Source organism: Etheostoma spectabile, chromosome 19 (assembly GCF_008692095.1).
Source record: "Etheostoma spectabile isolate EspeVRDwgs_2016 chromosome 19, UIUC_Espe_1.0, whole genome shotgun sequence".
Lineage (NCBI taxonomy): Eukaryota > Metazoa > Chordata > Actinopteri > Perciformes > Percidae > Etheostoma > Etheostoma spectabile.
The window spans coordinates 17710541-17737050 of record NC_045751.1 but is presented as its reverse complement, the minus strand read 5'-3'; the positions used below and the strand labels follow the sequence as shown (position 1 = coordinate 17737050).

At 40.7% G+C, this 26510-nt stretch overlaps 1 protein-coding gene and 1 long non-coding RNA gene across 8 annotated transcripts in view; one reads left to right on the top strand and one right to left on the bottom strand.

The window, feature by feature from the left end:
• Nucleotides 1-26510, top strand: part of nrxn2b (neurexin 2b) — a 743906-nt gene that overhangs the window by 573860 nt on the left and 143536 nt on the right. The gene's annotated exons all lie outside the window — the stretch shown is intronic.
• Nucleotides 4070-23438, bottom strand: LOC116707226 (uncharacterized). Its single transcript, XR_004336425.1, has 3 exons — nt 23333-23438; nt 19636-19638; nt 4070-4080 (listed from the first exon to the last, which is right to left on the bottom strand). It is a non-coding gene; the product is annotated as an uncharacterized LOC116707226 (long non-coding RNA).

Sequence of the window (26510 nt, the reverse complement as noted above, 5' to 3'; positions counted from 1 at the left end):
TTTCCAAGAGCCTGCTCTTGTGGCTTAGAATCTAGGCGTAGCATTAAATTTTAATGGACAAGTGGATTGCAATGCGTCTCACTTCCTTCTGCTGCTTATTCCTCTATGCATCACATTTTAATAGCCAGGGGACATTGCAATATTAATATGTATGGTGATTATAAAAAAGGGGCAATTGCCAGAATTTTTGGAGGTAAATGACCGTCTGCATGTTCAAATGAGGGCAGCTCGAGCCACCACATCAGTGCTGTTGATGGGCCGATTTATATCAAACCAGTTTGAGGAAATCTGTTGTTTGCTTTAAGTTTTTTTTTTCTGTGCTGGTTCCTTTTAACAAAGTATCATTGGGTTGCTCATTAGAGCTCGCAACAGACGGCATTACAGACAGCACGTGGTGCTTGACTTTGCTCACTTCATTTTGTCTCGCCCTCTCTCCCTCCATTCCCATGTGCATTCTGCCAGCACCCTCCCCTTTTCTCACCAGCAAATAGCTCATCGGTCTTTCTGGCTTTATTCCACCCTTCTGTCTTTTCATTATCCCTCTTCGTCTCCTTTTGTCCTTTTCATAATAATGAGAACCATCTTTTCTGTCTTTTTTTTACGCTCCCTCGCCCTCACATTCTGTGCTGTTACTCCCCTCACCCGTCATAAGGCGGGAATAAAGAGCAAGATGGTGTTTGCGTTTACAATGGGCGCTCGTGTGTTCCAATTAAATTTTCTCATTTGATCTTGTCAAACGGCTGTATTTGGAATACATGAGCCTGTTTTAAATTCATGAGGTCAGATGGAGTGCTTTCTGTAATTGGAATCATTTACGCAATTTTCTCGAGGACGCCCTCTCGGCTCATTGGTGAAAACAATATGATCAGTGTTAGGTTGAAACAGTGTTCACACTACAATGAAATCAGAACCAATAACACGGTATTGTTGTAGTAAGGTTTGATATGAATCTTTATCAGAGAGTCAGCTCGCTGCCCTATCTGATAATGATCAACAGACCACACGATCATGTGTATGGATTTTGCTTAGGACTTAGCAAAAAATCTTACAGCAACTGCTGTAGAAGCCTTTTTAGTTACATTGGGTAGTATTATAACCATATCGTGTGCCTTTTTTTAGGAAATGAAAAGAAAAGCTAATTTGAAAACATTCTATTGAGCTGTTTTTCTCAGAAAAAGTCAGACAAAATAGCTTTCCGTGGCGTGCATTAATGGAGCGCCGGGACAGACTCTTGACACTTGGGTGAACATTGCTGAGGCTGTGAAGTCCAGGCTGTAGCCATATTTGGTTCCTTATCTTGTATCTGTCTGTGTAAATGTCTGTTTGTGTATGTGTTTGGGTGGTTTCTGCGTGTCTTGTTTTTTGTCTCCCTCCCTCCCGTCTTTCCTGTTCCCGTATTTTCATGTTCTATTTTTATTTTATTTTAATGTATTTGTTTGCTTTATTTCTGGCCCTGGGACACATTCTGTCTCAGTGTATTGTTTGTTTGTTTTGTAAAACCCACACACAGACTTTAAGGATGACCAATAGCACTGATTTATAAAAAATAAAAAAAATAAATGACAAAATAGGAAAATGCAAGGTTTCTGCCCAACATTGACAATGTGCAATGTCAGTGCTTATCTCTGAAGTAAAACATTTACTATATGAAGTCTTGTTCAAAAGAACAACTTTAAAATGACCAACACATCTATGTTGAAGTTAGATGGGACCAGAAACATCCTCTGGTGACATGTTGTTAGAGTTGAGAAGCCTGCAGAACAGTAACAATAGGTTTTTTTTAGCTGTTGAGATACTTTAACTACAATTAGATACATATGCAACCTTCATTGTCACATCTTTACACTGAGAGAGAATGAGAGAGAGAGAGAGAGCAATTAAGGGATGTATTCTTGATTACTCCTCCATACTTAGCCAGATTTTTTAGGAGGAAGCCGTTATAAAGAGAGATTATGTTCTGTGTTGTGGTTTTTCCACTCACCTTCACTGGTTGCAGTGTTTAACCCTTGTATTGTCTTCACTTTCGGGACCCTATTGTATCCCCCGGGGTCAAATTGACCTGTGACTTATATGAGTTTTTTAAAAACAATTCTTAAATAAAATTTTACTTCATAATCTATAAACAAATATTGTCATTCATCTCAATTTCAAACAATTGAGATATATGTTAAGGGAATGCAATTAGTCTCTACTAGCACACAGTTAAAAATGGAAGTGTGATTTGTTTTATGTCATAAGGTTATAATTCATGTTAAAAATCCACTATCATTCTTATCTTGGGAAAAACAGAAGTGGTCATATCCAGAAGAATTTTCTGAATTGAGTCAGGAATACATGTTTATCACAGAAAATAAGGTAAGGCCATTGATTTTCAGGTACAAAAAAATGTATACTGAAATGGGTCAATTTGACCCGAATACCATGCAAGGGTTAATCCAAGGTGTTACAAGATTGTGCTTTCAAAACAGTGCTATCTGTGTTAGTAAAGTGTTACCAGGCTAAGCTAACCTAGGCTTGTTAAATGACAAAGAAACACAGCTACTAAAAGGCTAACGTAGCTCATAACATTAATGGTATTGTATCCTATCCCTGCATGTTGCATTTAACGAGAGATTGAGACTAAATTGGCCTGGATGAGTGCGTAACCGTGTTTGAAACCTTTTCCTCATTCACTTACTCACTATTCCCTATATATGGTTTATTAAATAGTGAATATATAGGGAACGCTTTTGTCTTTCTTAATTCTAGAGGGGTTAGTGCTGTGTTAAACTGACTCACCCAGCCGCTGAGGAATTTTCGCTCCAGAGCCGGGCCAGCTGGCCTTGGCATGCCGCTGTTCGTCTCTCCGTGTTGTATAATTCAGGTTTTTAAAGTTGTACTAACACAACCTCTCTCTAACTGTAACCATACCACCATGTATCGTAGAAAGAGAGAATTTTGTCAAAAACTGGTTACACATTAATAAAAGGGTTTACATCAAGTGTAATCTGAGGTTTTGCAAACTGTCCAAAATCAACCCTGTTGTTTGTTGACAGAGTTGGTTTTGTAGCCCACAGGACAGAGTGGGATGGTTTTCATGTGTTTTTCCCCCCTGTGGGTGATGCTTTTCTGTGTGCACTTAAAACAAAAACAGCACTATGTATTAATATGTAGTTTCTCATTGGCCTAAAATGAAAAGGAATATTAAAAGTGCATATTAGATAAAAGCTGAGAGAAAAATGAGGAAGTCAAATGAACTAGCACTTTTATTTAAAAAAAACACAGACAACATTTTTCGAGGGAAATTGCAGTCATCTTTGCTAGTTGCCCGTATCAGTCAACAGAGTGAGAAGTGTAATTTACCTGTGATTCTAAATGGAATTATCTGTGTGACTAATGCCTCAGTCTCTAAATGTGGTGTGTTTAGTATAAAATGGCATTGGATGCACATCAAAACAGCTTTTTCTCTATTTTCTGCTGTAATGTTTTCATCTCAAGAGATATGGCCAGCAAATTTGTTTTCATTGGCGGTGCTGTGTTTGCATTTGAAATATGTCAGTCATTGTTGGTTGTCTGTTGTCCCACACCTGGGGACACAGATTGGGAAGGGCAAAATGTATTTAAAACTGGTTGTGTTTGTTGGAAATACTCTTGGTGAGGTCCCGGAGGGACCGAAACGTTAGTTTTTTTGTAAAGAAACGGTGGTGCTTAAGCAAGAGCAGAAGGTTGGATTTGTTCCCTTGTTTCTAATTTGATTGATAAATTGATGTTTTTTTCCACCGCACCTTAACAGGAGACTTTTTGGATGTGCGAGTTTTTCCTTCAAAATAGATATCAGTCATTAAAACCTACTGCTCTCTTAGTGACCATGCATATTACAGACATCGCAGAGGTGGCAGTGAGAGCCAACTGTTTTTATTCTCAGTCAAACAGAACCTTCGGGCGAGTACCTGCTTTGTTCAACTTGAAGAAAGTAAATATATAACACATGCAGCCACCAATTCTCTGCCCTCATCTTCAGTCACTTCTTTCCCTGTGGAGGAAATGTCCTTGGAGACTTCCCACTGCACACTGCAGACTCACTCTCCAATCCTATTGGCTCTCTATCCTCTGACTGCAGACTGTGTAGAGTAGAGCTGTGATCAGGCACAAAACAATCAGGCCCAACCTGCATAGTCCAAGCACGAACCACCACAACAGTTTTGGGTCGAGCCTGATTAATAGGGGTGGGGGGGAACGATAATTTCCATGGCCATACCATATCGATCCACAGGCGCCAAGTATCCACCTTTTTATTTCACTGAGACATACTGTAATTCCCAAATTGAGTGTCTTTCTCTCGATGCATCAATTATGGTTCAGTCTGCTTATTGTCAATCACCGAACACCCACAAGAAGAAACGCAAGGCTCTGCCAGTATTTAATAGTCTTTTTGTTTGGGGTGTCTTTGTTAGCTGGAAAAGTTTTTGCTACTAGAATAATACAATTCCTTGCTTTTCAGTCCACTCCCATTTTGCAGCAATACAACTGAAGTGAAATGAACAGATAAAACAAGAATACAAGAAGCAACAATAAGTTTTCCTTTGGTGACAACATTTTTAACTTGGAAAAAAAGTTAAATAGATTGCAATATATTGCAGGATAACACAATATGTTTAAAATTGCAATAATATCGTAGCATGACCAAAGTATCATGATAATATTGTATTGTTGGGCCTCTGGTGATTCCCACCCCTACTGATTAAAAACCTGAATTGAATATATATATATATATATCTATATATATATATATATATCTTTTTACATATTTTTATCTTTCATAAATAAAACATGAGGAAATTAGCTTAATATCGAGCTGATTCAATCCCTGGGGAATTTAAAGAAAATTACAGGCCCGAACCCGGCAGGCCCAATCTGGTTCTGCCAGAGAACCAACGCTTTCGTCGAGCTTCTCACCAGTCTGGTCAGCCACCTTTTGTGATTGAATTTTAATATTCCAGTGAAGACTGCTTTGAGCGATAACCATGCCGACCTCTGCAAATTACCTTTTACATTATGTTCCTGGATGGGGCCAAAAATGATAACACAAAAATATCCAGAGCCAAATGTTTTATCCCCTGAGTTCTGTGACTCACGCACACAGGTTTCTTCTGATGCCTGTGTGGGCTGCTTACATCTAATGTACTGAGGTCAGAGGATTTCAAAAGCTCTGTGTCTTTTCTCTGTGTCTTTTTTAATGTCGTTCAAGACGGAGAAGCAACTGTTAAGAGTCAGACTATTTGATCAGCATTGTTTGAGCGACGTTTTCCCTCCTTGGAGACTTCTTGTTTTCTTTGCATTCGTATTTCCGTTGAATGGGAGTCAGGATCAGAAAAATATATACAGTATAAGGAAGTCGATGCAGAAAAGAGCAGAGACAGAGGGAGTAGGAGTCACAGAGAGCAGAGGAGTGCCGTGCAGAGACAACGTGTGAACAGAGGCTTGGTGCTGCAGGGAGTGGAGCTGCAGGTTTCAGTGGTGCTTTAAATGACCCTGCTATCTCTCTTGCATTAAACACACTGCCCTGCAATCTACTCTAAGCCTGGAGCCTTACTCTGTGCAATCCGCCTTACCCTTGAATAGCTTTAAATTAGCAGTTGGCTTTTTCACTTTCTGCGTCTGAAGGACCAGAGGCAAGTCAAGGAGTTTTTTGGGTTTCCATGTGTTTTTAATTAGCTTACCTTAAGGCTGGTCCCTATCCTGAAACCTTTGATTTATTAGATAAGACATTTTCAGATGACGGAGCCTGTGGGTAACTCCTGGATGCTTCATTCTTTCTTCAAGGACTTGTTTAGCCCAAAATCCTTTTAATATGACATAAATAAGCTCCTCACACCTAATGTTCTTCCTATGTCTGACGAAGAAAGAGGTTTTTTTTCTTCTTAAGGGACCAAAGGCAAATGTGGCCCTATGTTTTGAGCTTAGTTTGGATATTTCCTCTCCACTTCTTTCCTTTTCTTTGCCTTGCTCAAAGGCACCTTGGCAGTTCCTAGGAAGTGGAATAACACCTCTCCAGCGACCAGTCCACACCCTGTATGTGGTCTGCACCGTAACTTGAACTGGTGACCCTCCTGTTCCCAAGCCAAGTCGCCGCGGACTGACTGGCACATCATTGGAACTTTGTTATTTTGGGTGACAGTTAAGTCTCTGACACCAATCACAAGGCTCAACATTAGGAGAGATTAGATGAGAGAGGTGATCAATATGATGACACAGAAGAAAGGTAATTGGGTTGCATGGTCGTAAAATCTTAAGAAAGGGATAGATTGTTGCAATTAAAAACAAGTGATAAAAAAGAAAGGGATAAATCAAGGGGTGAGAAACATAAAATTGACGACATGAAAAAGGAGAGAAAAGACAATAAGAACTGCACAAGATGGATTTTTAAGTACAAATAAGTCATCTTCTCAACTTAAGTCCCAGAGTCCCCCCCAGAGACACCGTGGATTTGCCTGAATTACCCACTCAAATTCTGAAGAAGTTCTCAGTGCACAATAAGGGATTAATAAAAATGCTAAACTGCTCCTTAACAGCATCAAATAAGTCCTCTATCCAAAGACACATTTAGATCTTTTGCTTCTTTTGCCCCAATGGTGTACTTTAGACGATAAAAGTATTGCAGTTCTAGTTTTTTAATGATGTAGTTCACTTTATGATTCAAGTTCACCTTTTTCCACATGCAACTTTTAAATGTTAAATTTAGGTTAACTTGATAGCAGTCTTCTGCTTCCCTGTCTTTGTTGGTGCATTGCTTCATATCTTGGTCTAGTTACCTAGCCTGGAAATTCAGACCCAAATCCAAAAGGGTCTGGCATTGAGTAATAAAAGTTCCCCATCTTGAGGGGCGCGTTTAAAAATCGCACTGCACGCAATTGAATAACACTACGACCAATCACAACAACAAACAGGGTGACGTATCCAGAGTCCCATGTGCTTAGCTACCATTGGAGATAACTGGTAGCTTAAAGTGTTATCTGTTTAGATACATCTGTTTAGCTCGCCCCTGGCCCGCCTATAGCAGATACACCAATGAGATTGGTGCAGCTTGGCTACAGTGGTATAGTGAGTGAGTAATAAGCAGCATTACGCGATGGCAGAGTAACTCGCTGAGCAAATTCAAATTATGTTCTCCTGAGACCTCTGGATTTCCAGGGTAATAGTTATCTGTAGATCAGTGGAATAGTTAAAACCATTGGCAGGACAGTGTATTTATTCACCAACGTGTATGAACGGAATTTTTTTTTCCCTTAAGATCAAAAACTCCACAAAAATGTACTTTCTTGCCAAGATTAAAATGGGAAGCTTAATACCACTTTCAGCCTAAATGGTAAATATGAAGGTAGAAATGCCATGCATTTACATAGCTAACTAGCTAGCTTTAGCTTGCTTGGCTTTGTTTAAAAAAAAATCACCTAGTGAAAGTGTAAAAATGGCTATTTGCTGGATTGCATCTTGGAAATACGCAATGACTTTGTAGAGTCTGGAGTTTCTAGACAAGAGTTATTGACCAGGCCAAGGTATGGTTCCAGCACGTAACTCCTTGCTAAGCTAAACTAAGCAAAGCAATTTGCCTGCTTGCTCCAGTTTTATACATAATGCACAAAAATGAGAGTGGCTTAGAAGTTCTTATCTCAAGCTAATGAGCTTATCCCCCAGAATACCAAAGTATTCTTTTTAGTGTGTTCTCAGGTTAAAAACACATCCTGTGGACGGGATGCTTCACTTGATGCACAACAGAAACACAAGTGGTGTTGCGTTTCCATGCATGTCTCCGAGTTGGTTTTGATTAATGTATCTGTGGAAAGGGAAGTGTATTTGGTCCAGTGATGGATGTCTGGTTCTAACTAGAAACACTTCAGAAATACAATTGCTCTCGTGTTAGCTGCAACCTTCAAGTGCTGCACCCTCCATGACTCAAGTGGTACAGAAAATGAAGTGGCAGAGGAAGGAGAGTTTGACCTGGGTCGACCTGCTGATCAGAGGCAGCCGTCACTACAGTTAATGGCTTGTTTTCTGTCCACCGTGTGCAGAGGAGATTTACACCCAGTGGTCCATCACAGGAACATCAGCATCTGCCGCGTCCGACCTGCCACAAACACACACTCGTAGACGCAGAAGAACTGATTTGACAACAGAAGCAGACAGCTGCGGGGCACAGTGGTGATTTAACAGCAGTGAGCGCTACACCAAACTATAATCGTTCATCTATTGTTGAACCCTGCGTTGCTATGTTTGAGCGTATTTGTTGTTTTTGTCACATGTTGAGTGTTTGTGTTAAGTGTCTAGTCTGTGTGCAGTGGCTGCTGTTTTTTGTCTCCAGAGATGATGTTCTTAAAGTACATGTTGTTCCCCTTTGGTTTTACGCAGAACGCAGAACCTTTCTGTGAAATGTCAGGTGACCAGAGAAGCATGTTTTAGCTGAAAGAATAGAAATTCTTGTTGGAGTTTTAAACCCAAAATCCAATAGGCATTTTCCAAAAAGTGAAGGAAAGGTAGCACATCTGAGGTTCTTTAGTTAAAAAAGACAAAATACTGTCATTGCACTTATTTAATTAGGCTCACATCATAATAAATCAACGCTGACGTGTTTCGGCACAAAGCCTTCTTCAGAGTGTTTGAATAAGTGCAATGGCAGTCTTTTGTCTTCCTTAACTTGGAAACCTAAGATGTGCTACCTCTTCTTTACTTTTTAGAACAAGCATTTTTGAGGCTCTGTACCTCCCGCCCATGTAGGTTAGTTCTATATGCAAAACCTGCGTTACCAAACAAAAAATGAAACACACTTAATAATAATATAGGGAGCCGTTTGGTGGCATTGATTTCCTCCGGTAGCAGCAAACATCTTTTCTTCTGTCAGAGCACACTTTTTAATCAGACCCATGCAAGAGTCTGTCTTTGTCGAATGAAAGGGCTGACTGCGGGGTTCGGGGGGGGAGGGAGGGAGGAAAAGGAAAGGAAAAGAAAAAGCAGCGAACAATTGGCATGAAATTAACTGTCGTCAAAGCCAGTGCTTCACTGAGCATAAAACACACAGGAGGGGATGATTTATTGTCGCAGGGAGAACAAGGGCTCTGCACTGTATGCATATTGTATGTGTTCTGATGGAGTTGTGGCCCCTATCGAGGAGTATTTCTAAAACATGAAATCATAATAATACCCAGAGTGGGGGGGGGCGGGTTGTTGAAGCTTATAAATTGAAACTTCTGACTCTTGCTGTGTTTTTCTTCCCCCCCCCAACACTTTTTGTTCTCTCTCTGTCACCTTCTTGTGCATGTCACTCCCTGATTCACGTTGTGTTTTGTTTACACCCCCCCCCCGCTCTCCTCCTCTGCCAGGATGTTTCACAGCCTTTCGCCTCCGTTCTTATTCCACCTCTACCTCCCACATTTCCCTGTCACCCCTTACACTCTTCCCTTCATCCCCCCAGTCCCTCCTCTTCTCCTTTGAGCCAAATCAAGACAGCTCCCTGCTTCCTTTTCCAGCTACAGGAGGAGCATGGGGGTGGGGGGGGGTCTGAGGCTGCAGCAAGGGGGTCTTTGTAGTCAAATTGACTTGAGCCTTGTTCACCAAACGGATGAGCCGAGCAGGTCTCTGCCCAGGCTCCACAGTATGCATGACACACTCATTTGTCATGCATTGGCCTGTACGTCTACTGCTGCCAAAATGCTGTCCTGGCTCCCATCCCAACTCTTTTCCTATTCACTCAGCACTTAGGCTTGGGGGGAAAACACGCACAAAATGGCTGCCACTGTCCCTGCTCTGTTCTCTCAGTTAGGAGAAGAGGAGGAGGACGCTGTTTTTTGTAGTTCAATGAAGAATGAGATGATGCAAGTGTTAGAGAGGGCTTGTTATGTGCAAACTGTCGAGGTAACGTCTGCAGTAGTTGTTTTTTTTTCTCCAGGATCATGGTTTATGATGTCTTCTGGGACCTTTTAATGACCCTTTGTGACTTTACAGTAGAGCTGTGAATCTTCACTGGTCTCACGATTCGATTAGGATTATCCTGTATTTGATTCGATATCACGGTGCATCGCAATGTCATCTATCATTATTACATATTAATGCACATGCTTTTCATCAACAAATTCAAGCTGTCAGATATATATGAATTCCCCTTTTTTATTGTATCTGCTTTTAAAAAGGACATGATTGCTACAAAGACAGGCTATAGTATACACTCACAACCTGAAGGTTATCAACACCTGTAAATATCTCTTATCATACATGACGGAACGTCATATCATCCTTTCTTTATTTGCAGGGACCGGTATAGCTCATAGTGTAACGCTACCTTACTTATTGTTACTCTCGGACCTAACATTACTATTTCCCAGTCAGTGAATATAGTGCGTTTTGCTCAGGTCCTGGATGATCTTAGGCTGGTTAAAGTCAAGGTGGGACAGCTGACCTAGTAAGTTAGTGGTTGCTAGTAACAAGCGTTAACGTTATCATTATTCCCTGACGTTGCCAGGCTCTTCACTAGCAAGCCGACTTTTGAAAAAGTCTGTTACATGGTCTGTATGTTTTTCTGAAGTAACATGTCTCTGCTATCCTTTTCTTTTTAATCCTTTGGCTTTGCTGCTCCACAGTTTTTAAACAATGTTTGTCGTCTATTCTGTTGGTTAGTCAGTGATAACGCCTTGCTCTCGCCTAATTAACACATATGCAACGAATGACGTCAGTCAGATGAGCCGGCAAGGCAAAAAAAAAAAACGGAAAATCAACAAGCAACATCAGTAGGCTATTAATAATCAATTATGGTCTGTCACTGGATCAATGCAGAATTGTCCGTATCGCATCATCAAAATGATTTATTTCAACACCTTTACTTAATAGGAGTTAAAACTAGGGCTGTCAGTTGGTTAAATAATGCCCATAGTTAACTCGGGATTACATCCGTTCTAAAAGTACTTTGAAAGGGATATTTTTCAAATGTTTAATGCTCTCATCAACAGTACATGCTAACAACTTTAGCCCTGTGGAGAGAACCATCCGGAAGGGCTTTGAAACTCAACTTGCCATTTAATGTCACTGCTGCATCGCTTCCTGATTTTCCCTACTACGTGCGTCAACAATAATTAGTGGCCTAAAAGGAATTGTTATTATCACATTCATTTTGACAGCCCCAGTTCAAACTTGTCCTGATTTCTGTTTTTCAAGCTAAAGCTATGTCCATTTTTTTGCCCTTAATAGTCCTTTATCCTATGTCAGTCCAATGAGCTCCAGGCCCAAAGTTTCCTCCAAAGTGATAGTTTAATGACCTACATTAAGAGATTTATTACCTTGAGCGCCATGAATTGGTTTGGAAGTTTTTGAGGCAGCTTTTACACGGTGACCCTCCTCCAGATTAGAGGCTTAGTTGCATCCACCGTCATTTTCTCACTGACGAGCGTTCCCATTTTGTAAAAGGTCAGTTGTGGTGTTCTGTGCTCTCCTTGATGTAGCATTGATGTCCCTTTGTTTTCATTGTTCCTCCTCCATTCTGTTCTTGGATTACGGCAAACACTGTGCGCTGGTTATTAAGGCCAATTTCCATCACTTCTTCTCCCCTCTTGTCAGCAAATGTGCCTCAGCTTGGCAGAAAATGGATTTTAATAGGCGGTAGTTGATTAGTGCAAGTCAAGAAGTCTGGACAGCTGTAGAGTGAGGTTGATCTAGACAGGCAGGGGGCACAGAGAGATAAAGCAGATAAAACAGTGATGGAGTGACTCAGTTGTTGACTGACTGACTGACTAATTGGCAATTGAGTTCCTATCTAGCCATCTGTCATACACATACTTACATATAAAGTATAACATTCACAACAGCTGTTTATATCTATAAGTACACACAAAATGCTTGCAAATTGAGGGACTCATTCTGTTTGACATTTCTGTTTTCCCTTGGTGTCATTAACACTCTCCTTTCTGTCACCATCGCACTGGGCATTGTCACTCTCTGATTCACATACTTTTGTTTCCCGTTTGTTGTTAAGTCGGGACCAAGCCACTCCTCTTTCATTATTTCCTTCCTTCTATGTCAGCTTTTCATGCACCAAGCTCCCTGGTATGTTTTTCTTTTTAAGACAACCAAAGGTACTTGTACTCCAGAGGTTTCTTTCTGCAGTTGGGTACATGGAAATATTTTGGACATGCTAAGCTAATATTGAAAAAATACATAAACCCACATAGCTACATACTTTATGAGTGAGATGCCCAAATATGATTAGAAATTGGTGTGAAGCTGGTCTCTAGTGTGACACTAGTCTGATCTATGTGTGACAATAACTAATAAATTGCCCTGCTTCCCATTAATCTGAGTCAGGTTCAACACCATCTCAGAGAAATGTTCGCCTAGTAATATATCTTCTTTAGGGATTTGAAAAAGTGTCTTTTCTTATATTCCTATATGTTGACTTCCAACCTGCTTTAGTAAAATTAGCTTTCCATAGCTGGAGTGTTACATGACAGAAGTCTTGTCAAGAGCTTCTGGCAGCAGACCTAATGTATATGAGAGTGTGAGCGGTGACGCTCTCTCTCTCTCTCTCTCTCTCTCTCCCTCCCTGCCTGCCAAATCCAAAGTAGGTCATTGCACAACTGTGGGCCCAAACTGTAAATCACTCCTTCCATGTTTCCTCTGGACACTCTCTCCTTTCTGCATGTATACCTGTATAATAACACACAGATCAGCTAACTGACGTGTCAAGGGTAAGGATGTAAAATTGCATTAAGGGGATTTATTGCAAGAGTCTGCAGGCGAGGTAGGGAATAGGCTGATTTTCTGCCTCACAAACACTTTTTATCATGTTAGGGGATTGTTGGTGTTGTTATTAACCCTGGCAATAATGGATAATAACACTAAAACCCAGTTTATTTTAGCCCGTTGGATAGTTGTGAGCTTATTTCCTTTGTCTTCCCTCAAAGATAAAGCAGCATCCAGGCAGAAGCACCGTGCTCTAACTCCTCCTGTGGCCGATTTGTGCAATGACAGTGGGTTTAGATGGGGTGTTTGCATTATTTAATGTTAAAGGGTTTGGTACTGCCTAGCATTGGTGGAAAGTAACCAACTACATTTACTCAAGTACTGTGCTTGAGGGAATACTTTGCCGCTTTTAAACCAGCTCTGTGTCATCTTTGTGGGCAGTGTGTTTACGTGTCTGGCTTCCTTCTGTTGCGCCAGTGCACAGGAGCAGAAGCGGAGCTGAGTTATCCGGCGGATCTCGGCAGATCTCCGCTGCCTTGCTCCACGACGAGCTCTGTGCACTCGCGGCACAGAGGGAAGCCAAACATTGTTCATCTAAACACACTGCCCACACGAAGAGGACACAGAGCTGCATTTGAATTAGCAAAATATCGTACAGTTTTGAGGTACTTCTTTATTCTTCCACTCTACTACATTAAGAGGTAATATTGTACTTTTTTTACTTTACTACATTTATTTGACAATTACTTTTTGTATAAAAAACATGATATTCTTATATAATATGATGTAGTACTATACAACCTATCTACCCAGTAGTACACAAAGTATCTAACATTGACGAACTACAACACAAAAATGCTCTTACATTCCTACATGTATTTGTTAGTTAAATAAACTGAATAATAAAATATTCTATACTAATATAACACTTTGGAAAGAGACATTGTGCACAATTTTACTTTTTGCTGATGATACTGTACTTTTACTTTAGTAACATTTGTAATTCAGAATTTTTTAACTTGTAATGGAGTATTTTGCAGCTATAGTATTTCTTACTTAAGTAAAGGATCTGAATACTTTTTTCTAGCAATGCAGCCTAGCCACCCCACCATGGCTAACATGTAACCAGTAAATGATCCTTTCAATCCCTCCCATTTGCCTGCCAGCCACTCTGCAAGTGCACCAGTGATCTGACCGGGCTGCACAGCAGTTGTCCAAAGCTAACAAGCGCCGCGAAAAAAAAAAAAAAGAAGTGACGGGGGAAACAGTGACTGGGGAGAGGATAGCGCACACATTCTGTAAGGGTTTCAAAGTCAAGCATTGATTAGGAAGACAGCATGTGATTTCTGTGGAGGGAGTGGTTTGCAGTGTTACAACCACCATGTGGTGGCTGTTCACCGAAGGCCAAATCTAGCAGGCGGAAAGCAACACACCCAACCCTCACCTCACTGTAGCCGCTGATTACAGCACTCCTCTCAATAATGTCTCCCCTCTCTTTCTCTCCATTCTTATCTATAAAAGAGCTGCTTTGTTTCACATTTGCTCGTGTGAGCAGTTAGATTATTCACCAAAGCCATCACACACACATGCAGAGTTTGTGTGTGATTGCGCAGATCAATTAATTAAACACTTTTTTTTATACACTTTTTTAAAAAAAAGTTTTTTTTAGCATTGTAAGCCACCTGATATTGCACACACATATTCAGACTTCATGATAAACAGTTTAGTCATGAGAATCTTAAAATACATGAGTCTGTAGTTTTATTTTCCCAATCTTCATTGCCTGCCTGCCTGCCAGCCAGACAATAAAGATGCATTTTCACTTCATTTGACGTTTGTCAAATGTCTGAAACAACACAAAAGTAAGGCAAATTACTTCATTTTGAAGTCTGAATGAGTGTGTTGTCTCCAGAACATCAAGTGAAATCATTTCACGCTGTAATCAGATGTTGTCCACTTTACAGAAAGTTACATTTCAGAACCTATTTTAGCTTGTTCTGATGGACTTTAAAGCTGTGAGCTTAATTGTTGCAATTACATAAAAAAGAACAACACAAATCTTCAGATGTTTCCAAATGTTCTCTCCATCCTCTTTCTCTTATAGGAAGGCAAGGCAGCTTTATTTGTTTAGCACATTTTAGCAACAAGGCAATTCAAAGTGCTTTACATAAATCATTAAAGAGAATAGAAAAACAGCTAAAACAATGATCTTTTTTTTTCGTACAAGAATATAAAAACAGCTAAAATAGAATGACAGGTATGAAATACAATAATAAAAGTTACTGTGCGGTGTAGGAAATAAACAATTACTTAAAAAAAAAGGCAGAATCAAAAAGGAAGGAACAGAGTTGCAGCTGACCTGAAGCTTTCTGGGAGTTTGTTTCAGATCAGTGGTGGTTCAAGACCATTTTTTAAATGGAGGAGCCAGGCTAAGGCTACATGCAATTTAAGGGGTACCAAAAAGTATTACATACCAAAAATCCTCCATAGGTTTGGTTCTACAAAAGACTAACAATTTACGAATAACAATAAACACAAGTCTACTCGTTCAGTGTATACCTACATTTTATTTATCACTGCACATTGATAATACCCCCTCTTTGGGCATAAAGGTGGGGTTAGAAATGTATGAAAATATTTGCCACTGGGGGCCAGAGGTGGGTCCAGGCTTGCCACTGTTCCAGATATGCGGTGCGTAAAAACAGAACGCTGCTTCTTCAGAAAGCAGACCTGATCCAGGCGACCTGAGAGGTCTTCGTAATAATGTAGCAGCAGATCAGAAATAAACAGCTCAGTCCTTTATAAACCAACAGTAGTATGGGATCCACTTCCTTTGTCTTGGTGAGGACTCGAGCACCAGCGTTACTGAGAAAATCCCCCTCTGTTATGGCATCTCTTCACTGTCTACCTACCTGATTTTTTTTTTAAGATTTCATTGATCAATTTTCAAGCGAAATTAGGTCTTGCCCCCAAGTAATGTCATGTACTTCTAAACCCACTCTGAGTCAGTGAGAAGACTCATGTGCCTTGTATTGTCCATGTGTTTTCAAGTATTTCATGTAGATGCTGCTGTCACCTAACTTTCCTGTTTTTTTTTTTGTTTTTTTTTAAACTGGACTGAGGGTAAAAAAAAAGGTCTGGTTTCCCACCTACCTCTTTGCCACCTGGCTTCTTTTTTCATCTCATGCTTGAGCTCTCCCATTCCTTTCCTCCTAATCTCTCCATCCTTCCCTTTACTCTAACCTCTCCGTTCATCACTTTGTGCAGTTATTCCTGAAGGCGCGGGACATGGTTTGAAATCTCACAGAGGGTATCTTATTAGAAACAGCGAGGCTTCCTCCACATACAGTACCTTGGACTGTAGCGCGGCCTGTGTGGTTTCTGCAGAGTTAGGGAGAAAGAATGAATGACGGCAGAGATTGAGGAAGGAGACAACAAAGGAAAGAATGTAGCAGCAGCAGTTGAAGGGCAGGGGGTGGAAGTAAAAGGCAGAGGCAAAGGTCGGGGTTAGCAATCTTTCATCCCCTCTTTCCCTCATCATCTCTCTTCCCTTTCGCTCCATTATATCCTTCGCATCTCTGTAGCAACCGCTGTGGGAGGTAGGGCTGGGTACCCAATTAAATACTTTTCAGGCAACCGAATTGCCTCCATAGTATCGAGTATTGAAAAATGCCTTGTAATTCAGTACCCAATTATAATACCTTAGTAAATCTCATCAGCATCACTGAGCCAATAAGCATGCAGCATGCTTCTACCAAGGTCTAAAAGTGTCTGTGATTGTCTGTCTAATGTTACACATCATAAAGACACTCAGGACAACCTCTACGTTACACAGAGACAGGGCTTACTTAGTAAGAGCAGAAAAAAAAAAACTGTTGGAATCGGTACCCGTATTACCTCACCCAGCCCTAGTGGGAGCAAACGGAGAGAGAACTGTCCTCTCATTACTCGATCTGCACCCGCTACTAACATGTCTGTGTCAAGGCCGATGCCAGCTTGTTCTTTCTCTCCCTCCTTATCCTCTCTTCTCCACATAAATCTCACCTCGGCCTATAACTCTTGCTGAGAGAGAGAGCTCTAGTTCTGTCTATACTGGCATTATAAACCCAGACTTTATACACTTGCTCCCCCCACATTTTTCTTTACCCAAGCTCTATGTTGTACCCTGAATGTGGGATGTAGCAGGATATGTTGCATTGGTGCGTGGGTCTTTTATACCGCAGCATTAGGACCGTGGTGCACGCCTACTCCATTACAGTTTCAGGCAAATAAAAAAGATAAGCCTTCTTAACTGAGCTAAAAAAAATATCACTAAGGTATGTTTTCAAAAAAATGTAATCCTTGCAACAGAAAGATTTCTTTTTGGAAAGATAGTAGTCTTACTAGCTTAAATTTCCCAGTTGGATCACTTATTGAGATGCTGTAGTTGCTGTAGATGCTGTAGGTTTTTGACACCTTAATTCATGATCACCTGGAGTCAGCAATTAGCACATGCGCCACACATTTACAGTAGCACCAACCATTTATTTCATAGTGTCTCTACCTTGCTAACATGCACTATAAATTAATTGCGAAAGGCTCCGTTCCCCCAAATGACAATAAGAAAATCATGACATTATTGAAGTTGTGAATTTATGAGAAAAGGACTATCCGAATGCAAAGTATACTTATATTTTTATTAGGTCATCCATACACGGCAAACGGTGTGAACTGTGGTGTTATGAGGTTGATCCAGCCTTGCAAAGTAAAGCAATGAACACTATTTTTCCAACAACAAAATTGGAAATATGTATTTTTTATCTCAGAGAATGCCAAGAGTTTTTGGATGATATCTGAGTTTTTGTCTCGTAAATGTATGAGCTTTTTCTCACAAATTTGCACACTTAAATCTCAGAGAATATCCAAGCTTCAGGGAAGATTACCCGCCTCCCCCGACTCCGCAATTTTTTAAATTCTTTTTTTTTCACCCACAATGGCCATAATGTGTTGCTCTATCAAGCCATTAGAGATAATGTTTATGTTTTGCGATGTCCTCTCAGATTTCGGCCTTCACCCCCATTCAGTAGAGGTGGATGAAATTGACTTTGTGGCGCTCACAAGAAAGAAATATTGTGTGTTAAAGCATTGATCCATGGATGATCCACGGTTTTCAGTGGAACCACCTTCTTCCGAAGAAATAGTCTCTGTGAAACCCTCTTCACAGCGAGGTCAGTCCATTACCTCTGACTACCATTTTTTTTTTTTTTGCCGGCCAATGCAATTCTGGTGCCAGCTATTTCATCGTGTTGCTCTGATAAAAGTACATTAATTGTTAAGCTTTATGAAAGAAAAATGTCGCCCAGTGTGACTCCCCTGTGTAGCTTCCTGCCTTTGTGATTCCCGAGCGTTGCATGTTATTTGTATCCTGTCCCTCAATAAATTTTGTTTAAATAGATCATCAGTGCAGTTTTGGTGAACGAAAGGTAGGGGGCCTCCACACAGTTACACGCCCTGGACTCTGGGAGGGATACAGGGGAGAAAAGGAAAAACAGAGAGCACAAGATGAGGAGGTCTATCCCTGTATCCTCACAGCCTCGTACAAGAAGCTAATACTTCTTGACATCCGTGAAACTCTTTTTTTAATCTGCTGAGTGAGAGTGATGGGGAGGGAAAGAGAATGGGGAAGGAAGGGAAGAGAAGTAGTACTGCAGGAGTTTTCTGTGTTCACAATCAGCTCCAGTTTGAAAATGATCCTCTTAGAGGGGGGGTTCCCCCCGCCCCGAGTGTTGTTGGCACGTCCTTTGGTCCTGCCGAGGGGTGCATTTAGCCGTGATGTCTCTTCAAACCTTTTTTTTTAAGGCAGACCTCATTTATTGCAAGCTTGGAGCTCACAACATATATCATAAAACTTGTTAAAGTCAATGCGCTGTGCCGGGATTTCTTCTTCTGATGAGCCTGAAGGCACTTAGCACTAATTTAGAGCCAAACTATAGATTCACTTTTCTTTTTACATAATTTCTCTGTGCATCCACTTAGCTAGACAATTGGAAGTTGTGTATTTTCAGGTATTTGCATCTGTACTCAGACAGCCAAGATGTGTCGCATCCCCGTGACCCATAGAGACAGAGAGCACAGAAAACAGACCTATCAAAAGACAGTGAAGTACAGAAGCTTGCCTACATAATTTAACAGATATGCAGCAAAAGCTTACGTGTCCTACATCTCGACGGCTACAGATGATGGCTGTGATCACTGTAATCGCCATGCTTTCGGCAGGGAAGCTCTGCTAATTACAGAGAAAATGTTCGCTGTTTGTTTACCAGCAAGAACTGGCTGCAACTATATATTTCCTTGCTATTGTGAGGCCCCCCACCCACCCCCTGACTGGCTGTTGTCTGAGATGTGTTGACTCAAATCCAGGGTGAACCGTGCTTGTTGTTTGTCTAATTTTACCTCATTAGCCACGGCATGCACACTTAAGTACAAGCTCGGGAAATTAATTTGGGTTGTGTGAGGTAGCGGAGTTATTGTGGAGGTGGAGATGCCACTGGAGTGTGTGGACACTGGAATGGCTGCCTGCTTGCATCAAATCACATCTCTGCTTGTGTTTAGGGGGAAACCGTGGCGCTATCTGCTCGCCGCTGTTAATAAGACGAGATGAAATAAGATTTGGAGCTTTATTTGCCTCCAAGCGTCTCTTTCAACCATCTTGGCTCCACTTCATTTCTATAACTTGTCTTCACTTACAGAGAGAGCGTGAACGGTCCTTTGTACTTAAAGATACTTGGAAGAGCATGCAATGAGAACAAATGTCTTTGCAACAAACACAGTTTCTTTTTCTCGGCACTAAATGATTTTTTCTTTTGCAAAATCGCGCCTTTGTGACATTTAGGGATTTTAAATGAGTGTGTAACAGCCACAGCCCATCTCACCAGTGCTGCCCTGCATTGTCCAAACATTCTCAACAGGTTCTGAAATAGCCTGGAGCTAAACCCTTTTCCTGTGTTTTTCCCCCAACTGTTCCAATGCAGAGTCAGTGTAGTCATCAACACTGCTTTGGTTTAAGCACCCCTCCAGGCTCTGAGCGGAGGAAATTACATGTTAATGCTGTGGTTTGAAGGTTAGGCTGCCCCAAGCATGCTAAGAAAAATATACAGAATCAGTGAGTGGGAAACATGCAAATGAACAACTAAGTACAGCTACATTTGAGTTAATGCAGTCAAAGTAATGAGCGAGGACTTTAAAACCTTTTGACATCTTCTGCCCTCCACACACAAAGATGCCTCGTTTTAGTCAGTGGCAGCCTATTGTTTATGCCTCAGAAATAGAAACCGTGCCATTATTGGACATCAAGTGAAACATTTTATTGGTATGCAGTGTCTGGTTCCACCACAGCAACATCCTTGTTGAGTCACAGTACAGTGAGCAGCATTGTTGCATTCAGTAAGCTCTGGAAGTCTTATCTAGACCGTGTCCCCCTTCATTGCCATGTTCCCTCTCCTTAGCCAGTTAAGTATTAGCTGACGACAGAACAGCATTAGTTTCCTTGTCAAACACACCTTTCGGCAGGGCGACATCATTTGTCTGTGCCTTCCAAAACTATTACAAACCAGAAGGGCATTTGGAGAGCACAGACCTTGCCAAGGCCGTGCCCTATCTCGCAATGTTAACACAATTGAAAAAAGTAGGTATCCATCTGGCAATTAGTATCCACTCCAAAATGTACTGGGTTCTTCCTTCGCCCATTCTCTGCCCTTCCACCAAGTTTCATAAAAGTTGGGCCAGTAGATTTTTTCGTTATCCTACTGATAGACTGACAAACAAATCGAAAACATTAGCTGTTTGGCGGATGTAATAATGACTGTTAGAGGAAAAGAAAAATGGATTTTCATATCTGACACCTTGTTTGGGTAGGTTTAGACCCAGAAAAGGGAACTTCTTCATGTAAACTGCTACTGAAAAGGGTCATGTCCTTTTTGGTTAAAACAAGAAATAATGCCATCCTTTTTCATGCACGTTTTTTCCCTGTCATACGTAGTTTTGTGGAATTTTTCCTTATCCAAATCAAGGGACTAAGAACAGGGCTATTTGTAATGTAAATAATAATTCCCCATAAGACAAACATGGGATTTTTTGGGTTGTATCAATAAACATGACTTCTTTGTACATATCATGTGTGCCCCACAGCAACATGCAGGGCTCTCGCATATGCAGAAAGTGAAAACATGGGCAGTGTGCATCAATCTAGCTAAATAGGCTAAATTCCTATTAATGATAAATATATGCACATCTCCCTATTTGTAACAGCCTGAAGTGTGTTTATGTAAAACACAAATTAAAGTGTATTGGCATAAGTGTCAGTGACTTCATCAAAACATTATTAAACCCAACAGATTGCTTGAGAGTCCAGTTGGCTCCTCCGCTTACATGACGCACCAGCGAAGAAGAGCGCGAGGCCTCCACCAGTAACCCCAGTGTTTGTTTTCCTAACCTCTTACAGGCTGTTTGTTTGTGTTTGTGTCTGTGCCCCCCCCAACCACCACCACACCACCACCACCATCACCGTTAAGGGCCTTAGTTGCTGCTTGTGCATCTGCCGCCAAGAAGTCTCTCAACACCAGCCAACAAATGAATTGTTATGTAACGGCCACAGCTTGCTATGTTTGACTGCCAACCCGGCAGAGAAAGAGAGGGGATGGAGGGACAAAGGGAGGGTTAAAGCGAAAGAAAGAGAAAGGCAGGCAGTTACAGAAAGAGAGAGGGAGTAAGTGACGCGCCTCTGGCTAAATGTTGTGGTTCCAGACACGGCACGGCAAATCTTCTTTTCTGTTCCCCTTTTCTCTCTCCTTTTTCTCTTGTGATTGGGTTTTGTCTCGTCACATTATTGGTTTGGCTTGATTTGTTCGCCATTGAAGGGCTCTCAGCAAAGTACAGACAGTCATTTATTTAGTATCTCCCATCCCTTGCCTGGCTCGTCCGTCTTGCCAGCTCCCCCTCCGCATGTGAAATGTCAGCTCTATGACAGGCGTTGTCAGACAGTCGCCTCTGTCTTGGAGACCTCGGGCCAGTTGCTTTATTCACTCACTTCAACACTGATTCAACATCAGAGAACAGAGGCAACATCGACATTTCAGATGACTACCCAGGGTCCTCAGAGAGCTGGCTTGTAGATATACTATATATATATATATATATATATATATAGTATATCTACAAGCCAATATATATATATACTGGATGCAATCGTCTCCTCGCTGTATTTGCTCAGTCTGACCCATTCTTAGTACGTACTGCAGCTATTCAGTTGAGTTCCCGCCTCAGCAATGTGTGGCAGATTTTGGCTTTAAGTCTCATGAGATCAGGGCAGGTCTGGGCCACCTTCTATTCTGTTTTTTTTTTTCTTCCAAGGCTAATCTTTATGGATGCATGCTCCTGATAGCTGGGTGAATAGATAATGGACCCTCTATTTGGGCAGAAAAGGGATCGGCAGTTGTGTAACCCCCCAGCAGCTTTTCATATGTCAACAACAGTCGTAGCTTCACAAGATCCCCCGAATCCTTTGTGGACTGACCTGTGCCAGCTCATCACATGTGCATGTCGGAACACATTCAACACGCATGCACACGATATTTAATGCATGCATCTCACACATCCACTACAGACTGTTTTTCTTTCATCTCGCCCACTTCATCCGTCTTTGATGTGGGATACACTGGAGCCTGAGGAATACAGTCCTGTGGAATGGAACAGAGTGGATCTGTGCTCCTAGGAAGAGGCTTCCCATTGATCATTGATTTAACCTATTTTTTCCCTTAGCAGTTCACATTTTCTTTCTCACTATTCCTACACCTCTAGTACCACCATACCAAGTCACTCAACTCTCGAGTAACTTGGCTCTTGGCAACTTAGGCTCTAAGTTGCTTCAGTGAAAGGGGATGTTGGCTTGGACAAACTGATTGTGATTTCTGACAAGTGGTGTTTCCGAGAGGCCATTACATGCATGTAATAAGCTGGAGAGGTGGACAGTGCTTGCAGAGTAGGAAAGCTCTTGTCGTTTGGCGAGTTATCCATTTGTTGGAGTGTTCGTATCACTCCATCGAATGGCGGTTATCAGTGGTTATGAGCCTCATAGATATGGGTTAGAAGGGGCCTACTACACCTACTAATAGGTTAGATTTGTCAGGACCCCTTGGAGTCCCGTTACTTAGGTTAGGTAAGGTTTAGGAAAATATTGGGGTTTGGGTGTAAATGCTAACAGTGTGGTGCCTGGATAGCTCACCTGGTAGAGCAGGCGCCTATTTACAGAGGCTCAGTCCTCAATGCAGCGGTTCAGGGTTTGAGTCCGACCTGCGACCATTTGCAGCTGCATGTCTTGCACCTCTCTCCCCCCTTTCCTGTCAACAACTGTTCTGTCTATTAAATGCTAAATTGCCCAAAAATTATATTTAAAAAAATGCTAACATTTGTGGCATTAGTTAAGAATGCTACATAACAAATGTTGCATACAGAAGTTAACTGCCTGCGTAATTTTAAAAAAAAAAAAGTCAGTGTTTCCTTTCCTTTCAACCACCAGTCTCCCGGGTAAAAGTCGGGAAAGTCCTTTGTTTGCTATCCCATCCTTCCCTCTAATGTGGACTTTCACTCTTTATATTACTATACTACTCCCTACCATGGTCACTCTTTATACTACGTCATCTTACAGAGCCGCTGCCGAGCAGTTTCTCTGAGCATCTGATATTGATGTGGATCTGAGATCCAGCAATAGATGCTAAAGGCCTACTAAGCCAATCAGGAGGTAGAGTAAGGCCATACCGGTTCATATCTATGGCGGTGAACAACTGACAATGTCCATTCAATCAGCTGATAACATTGGGTGGTTGGTATTAGTATTTTTCTGAAAAAAATACATTTAAAAATATATATCCATATTATTTAAAAAAAAAAAAAAAAAAAAAAAAACTTTGTATCCCGTTCATGTCTGTCCATTTAATGGCTTGTGAACATAGTCATTTTACGATTTGAGCCACCACTTTATAAAATCACCACTTCCAGAATGGATGCTAACAGTACATCAGCTCTAGCCTGTGTTTGTTTATGTACTGTGAAGGCCACTTCAGCCCAATTAGGATGATGTTAACACTAATGACTCCGTGGCTATTAAACAGTATCAGGAAGTGCCCACACTTGCTTTCACCCCCTTGCAACACATAGGCACGCACGCACACATAGCCCCCCACACACACACACACACACACACACACACACACACATACACACACACACATACAAACAAACATGCTCCTGCATTCCCATATATCTAGCAGGAACAGAACCGTGTGACCTTTTCAGAACATCACGGCTTAATGACTCTGTATGGGAAGTAAGGTTGTTATTCTGAGCAGCTCTAGTATTATTTCTCCATGCAGCACATGTCAGTGTTTCACAGTGCCCATGTGTTAAGTATGCATGCTTCTTCAGACCATATTTTTCTCCAAGCAATATTCCCTTTCTTTTTCTTTGTTCTTCTCTAGGGCTGGGTATCAGAACATTCAGATACCGGTTACTGAAGGATACTTTTTTTCAAGCAAATTTTATCAAATCTGTTTTGACATAATGGCATAACAGTATTACACATGCTTATTGGCTCACTGAGATTTACTACTTAGTTATTAAAATTTGATATTGCATGACAAGGCATTTTAATACTCAATACAATCAAACAATACCCAGCCCTACTTTCACCATAGTATGCATTTGGGGGGCGTGGTGGTGGGGTCAGTGTGACGATGCATACACTTCAAACATTGTACTTTTTAATTTTAATTAATCAACAGAGTCCCTGGAGATAGCCACAAGCTGAAATATTCACACGTCTGTCTGCCGATGATGCATGATTGCCATGTTATTAAAAGAGTTAATGTGAGAAGAGGCTGCTGCTGCTGGTGTGTGTGTGTGTGTGTGTGTGTGTGTGTGTGTGTGTGTGTGTGTGTGTGTGTGTGTTTCTGAGTAGGGGTATGCAAGCATACAGCTTATGCTTCTGAAGTAATGGGTATTAAGATGTCAGATCCCTCCTTGTATGAGCAGAGTGTTGAACAAAAATGTCATTCATGCATGAACAACGGACAACGCTGATAACAAACAACTCCACAAGCAATGAAATTGTGTACCGATGTGCTACGCTACCCAGTTGCTCAGGAAATCACTTATATGTATTCTACATATACTATATAAAATGAAATTGCCTATTAAACTGGGCCTACAATAATATATTGGACGGCCTAAAGCCTTTAAACATACCTTTTTTGGGCAAAGAATACTAAGCTATTTGAAAAATAATTGTTGCCATGATTTTTATAAATCATGTTTTAATGTTAAAGATACATGTGGCACAGTGAATTCTTAGGGATAACTGTTTCTGTAGATGGCTATCTTAGCGACTCCCTTATTTTAGGCCAGTAAGCCTACTATCAATGTTTTATTTTCACAAACAGGCTGATTTATGTACAATATTTGCTAATATATGTTTCTATTTATTTTAAGGCATTTTAATTTTTTTTAAATTAACCGTAACCCTGAGTATTCTCTTCCACTTACATTTATTTGTATTTATAGTTTCAATACCAGCGGTGAGAGAAGTATTCAGATAAGTAAAGTAGCAATACCACCATGTAAAACTATCTTATGAGTACTACTAGATTTATAATTGTACTTAAATAAAAGTGCATCATGCCGAATAACCCATTTTAGAATAATATATACTATTAGATTGTAATTATTGATGCATGTGGAGCTAACTTTAAAAAATATAACACAGTCCTATCTAAACAACCAGAAAAAAACAGAGGTCCTCACTGTACTGTACTTTCAACTCCGGATGTCTTCTTTCCACCAGTTACACAACAGTATAGTCAGTTACAATGGTGACTCAGTGTTGGTGGCTTGTTGTGAGCAAGAATTGCCTCTCAAACCACTTTGTTGTTTTTTTAATCCTCTTCACAGTTCTTCGGCTATGAAAAATGATTATGGAAAAAATGATTAGCTGAAGTAAATGTACACCTGGCATTTGGTTTCTGGTGCTAATACAATAGTTTCATAATCATTTAAAACACAAGTAACTGACTGAGTTATTTATGAATTACTAATTTGTATTTGTAAACTTGAAAGCAATACTTGAGTACAAGTATCTTACCAGAGAATGGCTTTGGTAGAAGTTAAAGTCTCCTTTTAGACTATTACTTGAGTAAAGTATCTGATATTTACTGTACATAAGTAATTTTATGAAATTGAATGTACCTAACTTTTAGACGTAAAAGAAAAAAAAGAAAAAATGATTATGAACTTTATTTTGGCTTCCTCACTTGTGAAGCAATTTCATTTTTTTGTGAGGAAGAATCTTTTACTCCAACGTCCGGAAACATTTCTTGCAAGTAAAGAGTAACAAAGATGCTCAAGGGAAATGTAGTAAAAGTAAAAGTTTCCAGAAATATAAATAACAAAGTAAAGTACAGATATGTGAAAATTCTACTGAAATACAGCAACAAAGTATTTGTATTTCATTACATGACAATTCTGTTAACAGACTAATTGAATTGAAAGCCTTTGCCTCAGTTAGCTAGCGAGTGTGTGTGCCTTTGATGAAAATAAACATTGCTTTCTGTCTCGGCAGCTCAGTTGGGCGTCACTGTCTCGACCTCAGCAGACTATTGAGCAGGCTATCAGACAGAGGAGGGTATTCTGGCCTGATCAATAACATTTGTGGATAGTATATATGCAGGGCAGTGTGTGCTGTCCTGCCTGGCAACCTTTCTAAAGACTATTCTCTCTCTCTCTCT